The sequence below is a fragment of the Schistocerca piceifrons genome, chromosome 1 (genome assembly GCF_021461385.2).
Source record: "Schistocerca piceifrons isolate TAMUIC-IGC-003096 chromosome 1, iqSchPice1.1, whole genome shotgun sequence".
NCBI lineage: Eukaryota > Metazoa > Arthropoda > Insecta > Orthoptera > Acrididae > Schistocerca > Schistocerca piceifrons.
Window position 1 is genome coordinate 750,649,677 of NC_060138.1, and position 9,267 is coordinate 750,658,943.

The window sequence follows — 9,267 nt, forward strand, 5'->3', positions numbered from 1 at the left end:
GAGCGAAATTTTAGAAAGACTCCGTCAAAGAGTTCTTCGTGTCTGTGCCAACATTGCTGATAATTAGATTCTGCATCACGGTAATGCGCCATCCCATACTGCTCTGTCGGTCCAGCAATTTTTAAACTCAAAACAAATTTCCGTACTACCACAGCCACCTTTCTTCCCGTGCAACTTCTTCTATTACCAAGAGTCAAAACTACTGTCAAAGGACACCATTTTTAAACAATACAAGATGTCCAAAAAGCTGTGACGAGGGTCTTGGAGGATATTACAGAAGATGAGTTCCAGAAATGTTACCATCAATGGCAGAAAAAAAAAACACTCCGTCTTCAGGCCGCTAGTGGCCTACCGGGACCATCCGACCGCCGTGTCAACCTCAAGGGAGGATGCGGATAGGAGGGAGGGAGATTACTGTTTAACGTCCCGTCGACAACGAGGTCATTAGAGTCGGAGCACAAGCTCGGATTAGGGACGGATGGGGAAGGAAATCGGCCGTGTCCTTTCGAAGGAACTATCACAGCATTTGCCTGAAGTGATCTAGGGAAATCACGGAAAACCTAAATCAGGATGGCCGGACGCGGGATTGAACTGTCGTCCTACCGAATGAGAGTCCAGTGTGCTAACCACTGCGCCACCTCGCTCGGTGCGGATAGGAGGGGCGTGGGGTCAGCACACTGCTCTCCTGGTCGTTATGATGGTATTCTTGACCGAAGCCGCTACTATTCGGTCGAGTAGCTCCTCAATTGGCATCACGAGGCTGAGTGCACCCCGAAAAATGGCAACAGCGCATGGCGGCCTGGATGGTCACCCATTCAAGTACCGACCACGCCCGACAGCGGTTAATTTCGGTGATCTCACGGGAACCGGTGTATCCACTGTGGCAAGGCCGTTGCCCTATCAAAGGCAGAAGCCCTGGCAAAAGTGTGTGCAATCAGAAGGGAACTACTTTGAAGGAGACAACACTAAACATGACTGAAATGGTAAGCAACATTTTTATTCACATCAGTTTCACTACTTTATGTTCGCACCTCGTACAGTCGGTCTTGTAGACACGTCGTGACTTGGCCGCATGTGAGGGGCAGGCCGGCGCAGGCACAGCGGACAGGGGCCGCAGGTGCAGCGCCTGTTGCCGGCCGGTATGCGGCCCGCCCGGGGCCGCAGCCAGCGCCAGCGCCTCGCGTCCGGCGATTTATGCGCGGCTCGGCGCGGGGGCCCCGCGGCGCCACGCCACGCCAGCCGGCCGCGCCGCTATCGGCCGGACATCACCGCCGCCCGTCATAAACACTCGCCGGCACCGGCCAGCCGCCCGCCTCGCCTCCAAAACGACCAGCGCGCCCTGATGGCCGCCACGGGCGCAGCCTCGGGCACGCCGGCCCACGCCGCCGCTCTCTTGCGTTTCTCTCGCACGCCGCGCCGCCGCCGCCGCTACAACACGACAGCCTCCCTCCTCTCCCCAGCGGCCAACTGTTTCTTCCAGCCACCGACGACCGTGTACACCTGTATCGACAACACTCATCTGATTGGGGCGTCGGAGCCAGCGGTCTAACGGGCAATCAGAACCGACGTGTCTCGTCGCTTCCAAGTAGTTCAATTCTTCGATACGCACCTGTAGCACAATGAGACGAGAAAAGTCATGGAATACCTTCCACTCTCGTGTCGGACCGCCTTTTGCGGAGCGTAATGCAGCAACTCGACATGTCATGGACTTATTAAGTAGTTGCAAGTCCCCATACTGCCTCTGTAGCCGTCCATAATTGCAAAAGTTTTTCTGGTGTAAGATTTTCTGCAAGAACAGACCTCTCGATTGTGTCCCACAAAAGTTCGATGGGATTCATGTCGGGCACTCTAAATGTCTAATATGTTCTTCAAATCAATAGTGAACAATGGTGGCCCAGTAAGATGTGTAAGTAGGCTGTTTAGGTTTTTATGTTGGTAACGCCACATAGCACTCTGTATGAAAATCACTGGCTGTGCTGTGTGCAGTCTGTGGCTGGTTGGCATTGTTGGAGTATTCGCTATTGTAATGTTGGGCAGTTGGAGGTGAGCCTCCAGCACTGGTGGATGTGGGGAGACAGATGGCAGAATTTTGAGAGCAGACGATCTGGACGTGTGTCCATCAGAAAGAGTAAATTTTTAATAGTGTGCATCATCAACTGATATATATATATATATATACGATGACTTTTGAATATTATTAAGGTAAATACATTGTTTGTTCTCTATTAAAATCTTTCATTTGCTAACTATGCATATCAGTAGTTAGTGCCTTCAGTAGTTAGAATCTTTTATTTAGCTGGCAGTATTGGCGCTTGCTGTATTGCAGTAGTTCGAGTAATGAAGATTTTTGTGAGGTAAGTGATTCATGAAAGGTATAGGTTATTGTTAGTAAGGGCCATTATTTTGTAGGGATATTGAAAGTCAAATTGCGTTGCACTAAGATTATTGTGTGTCAGTTTCATATGATCCTGGCAGGGTCGCCATATGAAACGCCCCTTTGGAAAATTTTAGAATTACTGTGCTGGTAAAACTCTTATGTTATTTGATTTTCAAACAGCTGAGCAGAACTGAACGTACTAAGACATTTCTCTCTTTACTTATTCTGATCAACACTAAACTAACACACAATACTCTTAGCACAACGCAATTTGACTTTCAATAATCCCTACAAAATAATGACCCTGACTAACAGCAACCTAAACAGCCTACTTACATATGACGCATATTCATCCATGAAAATTCCATCAATATTTGGGGACCTGATGTCCACGAATGGGTGCAAATGGTCTCCAAGTATCCGAAAATATCAGTTTCCAGTCAATGATCGGTTCAGTTGGACCACAGGACACAGACCATTCCACACAAACACATCCCCCACCATTAGGAGCCACCACCAACTTGCACAGTGACTTGTTGACAAATGGTTCAAAGGGCTCTGAGCACTATGGGACTTAACATCGGTGGTCATCAGTCCCCTAGAACTTAGAACTACTTAAACCTAACTAACCTAAGGACATCACACAACACCCAGTCATAACGAGGCAGAGAAAATCCCTGACCCCGCCTGGAATCGAACCTGAGAACCCGGGCGTGGGAAGCGAGAACGCTACCGCATGACCACGAGCTGCGGACACTTGTTGACAACTTGGGCCCATGCCTTGATAGGATCTCCGCCACACTTGAACCACACAATCACCTCTTACCAACTGAAACCGGGACTCATCCGATCAGGCCCTGTTTTTGCAGTCGTCTAGGGTCCAACCGACATGGGGATCTTATCAAAGCACTCGCGTCGTTCGTCTGCTGCCATATGCCTCAAACGCCGAATATCGTCGCACTGTACTAACGAATGTGTTCATCGTACCTCCCACATTGATTTCTGCGGTTATTTACCACAATGTACCTTGTCTGTTAAACTGACAACTCTAAGCAAATGCCGCTGCTCTCGGTCGTTAAATGGGGTGGCTACTGCGTTGTCCGTGGTGAGAAGTAATGGCTAAAATTTGGTGTTTTCCTCTGTCCACCCTTGACGCTCTGTATCTCGGAATATCGAATCCCCGAGCAATTTCCGAAATGGAATGTTCCATGCGTCTAGCTCTAACTGCCATTCCGCGTTCCCATTCTGTTAATTCCCGTCGCGCTGTCACAACCACGTGGAATACCTTTTCAAATAAATTACCTGAGTGCAAATGACAGCTTCGCCGATTTAATACACTTTCGTATCTTGCGTATCGATACTACAGCTATCTGCATATGTGCGTATCGCTATCCCATGCTCAGTGTAAACGATCAGTTTCGGTTTGCGCAGGCGTGCGTCCGTGTGTGTGTGTGTGTGTGTGTGTGTGTGTGTGTGTGTGTGTGTGCGTGCGTGAGAGATAGAGAGAGAGAGAGAGAGAGAGAGAGAGAGAGAGAGAGCTGTTGAGCCTGTGGGTGAGTTGGTAAGTGGGTGCTCGCTTGTTTAAGTTACAGAATATTTCTGACCACTGCACTTCGGTATTTTCGTTCCTGTCAATGAATTCTCTCTATTAAGCTACTTAACACTTTGTGTACTGGCAGCCTGCCGGAGACTAATAAAATGAAAGAGAAAGATACAGTTTGTGCGAGTGCTTTTGATGAAACATATAAAGGTTTCCAATAACTTTAGCCGCCTTTGGCCACTGAAATGAATCAACGGTGACAAGTGAAACTTTGGCCCGACTAGGACTCGTGTCCGGATCTTCCAGTCAACGCGAGGAGCCACCTTAACCGCCTAGGTCACTCGAGCACGCTTCCTGTCCGATCCAAATTACCAGGCTCATACAAACTACTAGCTTAGCGTCACCTACTCGTCAACCCCTTACTGGCCACTTCAGAAAGAAATGATTAGAGTTTCCTTTCGTATGTTACCAACTTCTATGGAAAATAATGTTGTATTGTCACAGCTGCTTCGCCCACCTGCTTAACCTCATTAGTATGTATGATCTTTTTGTAGTGTAGCCCCTATTGAAGACAAGATTATCTTGTTCAGCCACACCGTCGGAACACGTCACCAAAGTTTATTGTTCGGTTAATTTCTTCTGTGAACAACTGTTGTAATTTGTTTTTAGTTCAGAAGCTAATTTGTTGGCAACAGCCTTGGCGCAGTGGTAACATCGGTTCCCGTCACACCACCGAAATTAAGCGCTGTTGTGCTTGGCTAGTACTTGATGGCTGACCCTCCATGTTTGTCGAGCGCTGTTCGCAAGCAGGGTGCACTCAGCTCTTGTGAGGCCAATCGAGGAGCTCCGAACATGAAAATTGACAACGGCAGGGAGAGCGGTGTGCCAACCACACACTTCTCCATATCCGATTCCAATGACGTCTATGGTCTGAGGATGATACGGCGGTCGGTCGCGTACCGTTGGGCCTTCCGAGGCCTGTTCGGATGGATTAGTAGTAGTTAATGTGTCAAATTTATTATCTTAGTTAAATAATCTTACAGCGCATTTACCCTGAAATAATTCCTCTCGTTTTCATCCTAAATCTCGTATTAACATTTTTCGTCCGTGGAAATGGAGATACTCTGTAAATGCAATAGTTTAAAACCTTTGATTCTACAGAATTTCACTGCACCACATGTTTGAACCCGATGGTAGCCGAAAACCAGTTTGTCAAGTAAATAATAAATATTGTAGAAAATTAAGTCAAGGTTGTGTGTGTTTTCATTCACGATTTATAACTTTGTCAGTTAATCAACAATATATTAATTGGGCGATGGGACAATTGTCTAGAATGGTTATCGTAGTAACAGTAATTACGTACAAGTTAGGGTACTAGCTTTTCAAAGATTTGTCAGAAAGCGTTTTTGTTACATTCAAATTACACTCATGCTCATAAATTAAGGATAATTGGAGAAAGTGATACCACACAACGTGAGACTACACAAAACTGGCGCTAGTAGCATAGGCACATAGGGAACACACACGACACAGATCTGTAAGTCCACGGTATTGGTGATAAGTTGAGAAAACCGTCCCGAAACACGTGTGCTAAAAAACGCCACTGTTTCCTGCGCATGTACCACGACATCAATATGGGATACGATCACCGTGCACACGTACACAGGCCGCACAACGGCTTGGTATACTCTGGATCAGGTGGTCGAGCAGTTTCTGGGGTAAAGCCTCCCATTCTTGCACCAGTGCCTGCCGGAGCTCCTGAAGTGTCCTAGTGGTTTGAAGACGTGCAGCGATACATCGACCAGACGTGCTCGATGGGGTTTAGATCTGGTGAACAAGCAGCCGACTACATTCACCCGATATATTCTGTTTCAAGGGACTCCTCCACGATGGCAGCTCGATGGGGCTGTGCATTATCAGCCATTAGGTGGAAGGTGGGACCCACTGCACCCCTGAAAAGGACATATTGGTGCAAAATGACGTCCCGATACACCTGACCTGTTACAGTTAGTCAAAGACATGCAGGGGTGTACGTGCACCAGTTATAATCCAAGGGGTTGGTATCTGGTTCCTGGTTCACGCCAGATGAAACCCCGGCGAGAATCACTGTTCAGACTATACCTGGACTTGTCCATGAACATAACCTGAGACCACTGTTCCAATGACCATGTACTGTATTCTTGTCACGTGGCTTTATGGGCTCCCATGTGACCAGGTGTCAGTGGAATGCACCTTGCATGTCTCCGGGAGAATACACCATGTTGTTCAGTCGTCTGTAGACTGTGTGTCTGGAGACAACTGTTCCAGTGGCTGCGGTAAGGTCCCGAGCAAGGCTACCTGCAGTACTCCGTGGCCGTCTGCGGGCACTGATGGTGAGATATCTGTCTTCTTCCGGTGTTGTACACCGTGCACGTTCCGTACTGTAGCGCCTGGGCACGTTTCCTGTCTGCTGGAATCGTTGCCATAATCTTGAGATCACACTTTGTGCTGTGTTTGACCAGCCTCCAATCGCCCTACTATTCTACTCCTCATACCGTCATCAATATGTGTTCTTTGAGCCATTTTCAACAGACAGTCACCATTAGCACGTCTACAAACGTCTGCACACTTACTCGCTGCACCGTACTCTGACATGCACCAACACACCTCTGCGTATGTGGATTTCTTCCAGCGCCACCGTGCGACGACCGCAGGTCAAATGCCCCGCATGATCATACCCGGAGGTTATTTAAACCCACAAATCACCCACCAGAGCGTTGTTTCACCATGTATCAACATTATTATTAATTTATGAGCATGAGTGTAGCTGTTTTCCACATTGTGCTTGTGACACAGCAACAATAGTCAGTGGTCGATGCTACACATTGGGCTCCAGTTGGTTTCTGGATAACTGACGAACATGAGATATCTTGGGACATCCTGCAAGAGAAAGTAATAAACACGAACTGTCGGCCTTTGTGGTCTGTTTGCATTAATGCATCCAAGCACGAAGTAATAAAACTTCAATACAGCTTCACACTTCGGTCGGCATCGAGATATACTGGTGGCTTGGCATCTGTACAACGACATGTGTTGAACCGTCTTATCTATGTTTGTTGTTACTAAGGAATTTGTGTATTTGTATCAAATACACGGCCATACACTGATGTTACGAGTTCTGCAGGTTAACTACACCACTATGGCATAAGGTGGAGGTTGTGCAAAAAGGTAACTTGAAAAGATTTACGTATACTTAATTTAAGACAAGTGACAGTGACTTCCTCCAACGAAAGAATTTTTTTAAAACCTGGAACTTACACTTTTCCTTCTCGCAAAACTTAGTTGCAAAATATAAAAGAAGTTTTAAGAAAAGACTTCACAGATATTCTATTTCTTGAATACAAATACTTTAGACAAAATTATTTGACAGAATACTAACACCCCTGGCGGCACCGAAAGGGTTTGAAATCTTTTGAATAGTACAAAACACTAAAACCATTATTTACAAGCTACTGCTTTAAATCAGAAAAAAATTTCTTAAAGGTAGTACACAAGCATCAGTTACAGTACTTCTCAAACTTAACAGCCTTCCGCGGTCGTAGGCCCACTTAGTTGTACTGGCCACGCGGCAACGCCTGAGGAGCAGCCCAGCCGGCTTAGAAAACAATAAGTTCCTTGTAGAACACACCAAACAAACTATTAGAACATGACCCTTGTTACGCCAACTGTGAAGCCAGCCAGCCTTTTGTATGCAGGATGTTAAATCAGATATCAACGTCCAGTCTTACAAACGGTCAATATGCCCGAAGATCTTAAAAGCAAACTGCAATACTTTAAAACACTTAAGACATTTTCGTAGTAACTTTAACCATCAAGTGATTTAAGTAGGAGGCTTATTGAAATATTCTAGCAGTGCGCAAAGTAGTAAAAGCACAGCTCATTATAGGCTTAAGATAGCATTACACCTCCAAAGTTACAACTAAAACGGCACTGTATAATTTGAGATGCTTGCGAACATAATTGAACAGAGCAACCAGTACGCAATGAAGTACTACAAGAGCCGCCGTTACCAGTAATTTGACTGACTCACAATTAAGACTACACACGCAGATATTCAATACAAAACACTTCAAACAACATAACAGACTTCAGCACAGTCGCGCTTGTAGAGCTTGTCAGACATTGGGCTTTAAATAAACATATATTACTTCAGCGCCGGCCGTTGTGACCGAACGGTTCTAGGTGTTTCAGTCCGGAACAGCGCTGCTGCTGCGGTCACAGGTTCGAATCCTGTCTCGGGCATGGATGTGTGTGATGTCTTTAGGTTAGTCAGGTTTAAGTAGTTCTAAGTTCTAGGGGACTGATTGCCTCAGGAGTTAAGTCCCATAGTGCTCAGAGCCATTTGAACCATCTGAGGTCATTAGTCCCCTAGACTTAGGACTACTTAAGCCTATTTAACCTAAGGACATCACACACATCCATGCCCGAAGCAGGATTCGAACCTGCGACGGTAGCAGCACCGCGGTTCCGGACTGAAGCGCCTAGAAGCGCTCGGTCACAGCGGCCGGTGTTTGCGTATCTCCTCGAATCATTTCTCCAGACCACTGAGTTCATTAAGTTCATTGGAGTACAACTTAATGGAACACTGCTTTACGGCTTGATTGATGTTAGATTTTATCGAGCAGATAAACAAACAAGGAAGAAACCTAATAAAAACGTGTTAAACCTGACCTCCATGACTACTCCAGAGGTTTATGATGATGATGATTGGTTTGTGGGGTGCTCAACTGCGCGATCATCAGCGCCCCTACAAAGTCCCACGTTTTTACACAGTCCAATTGAGTCACTGTCAAAAATGATTATGATGCTGAAATGATGAGGACAACACAAACACCCAGTCGCCGGGCAGAGAAAATCCCAACCAGTCCGGGAATCGAACGCGGGACCCCGTGATCCTGAGGCAGCAACGCTAGCCACTAGACGACGAGCTGCAGACGCCAAAGGTTTAGTGAGCATGTTGCAGAAGCATTTAGTTTCTAATTATTCAGCGGCGCTCATAGATATTTGTATTCGCTGTTCACGTTTCATCGGTCTACCTTATCTTTCTCGCGAGGACACCCGGTGTGGCCATTGAGTGAACTGCAGTGAGGCTTAAAGCCACTTTGCACCATGTTTCAGCAGAGTCTGCCATGCTGACATTTTAAACATAAGTTTAATACTATGTAGGTAAACGGATTAACATTTTTTGGGAACCAGCAATGCCTATGTTTTTGCTCCGAAGCGAAGGTTTCGACGCAGGGCTTAACTGTCGTTACGTTCATCAGTGAGACAGCTGCAGTTTAACGCTGGTGACACGTCTCATCCGTTAGGA

General features: G+C 46.5%; 1 pseudogene; it reads right to left on the reverse strand.

The window, feature by feature from the left end:
* Positions 1-779: 779 nt before the first annotated feature.
* On the reverse strand, positions 780-897 carry LOC124723949 (annotated as a pseudogene).
* Between the last annotated feature and the right edge of the window lie 8,370 nt (positions 898-9,267).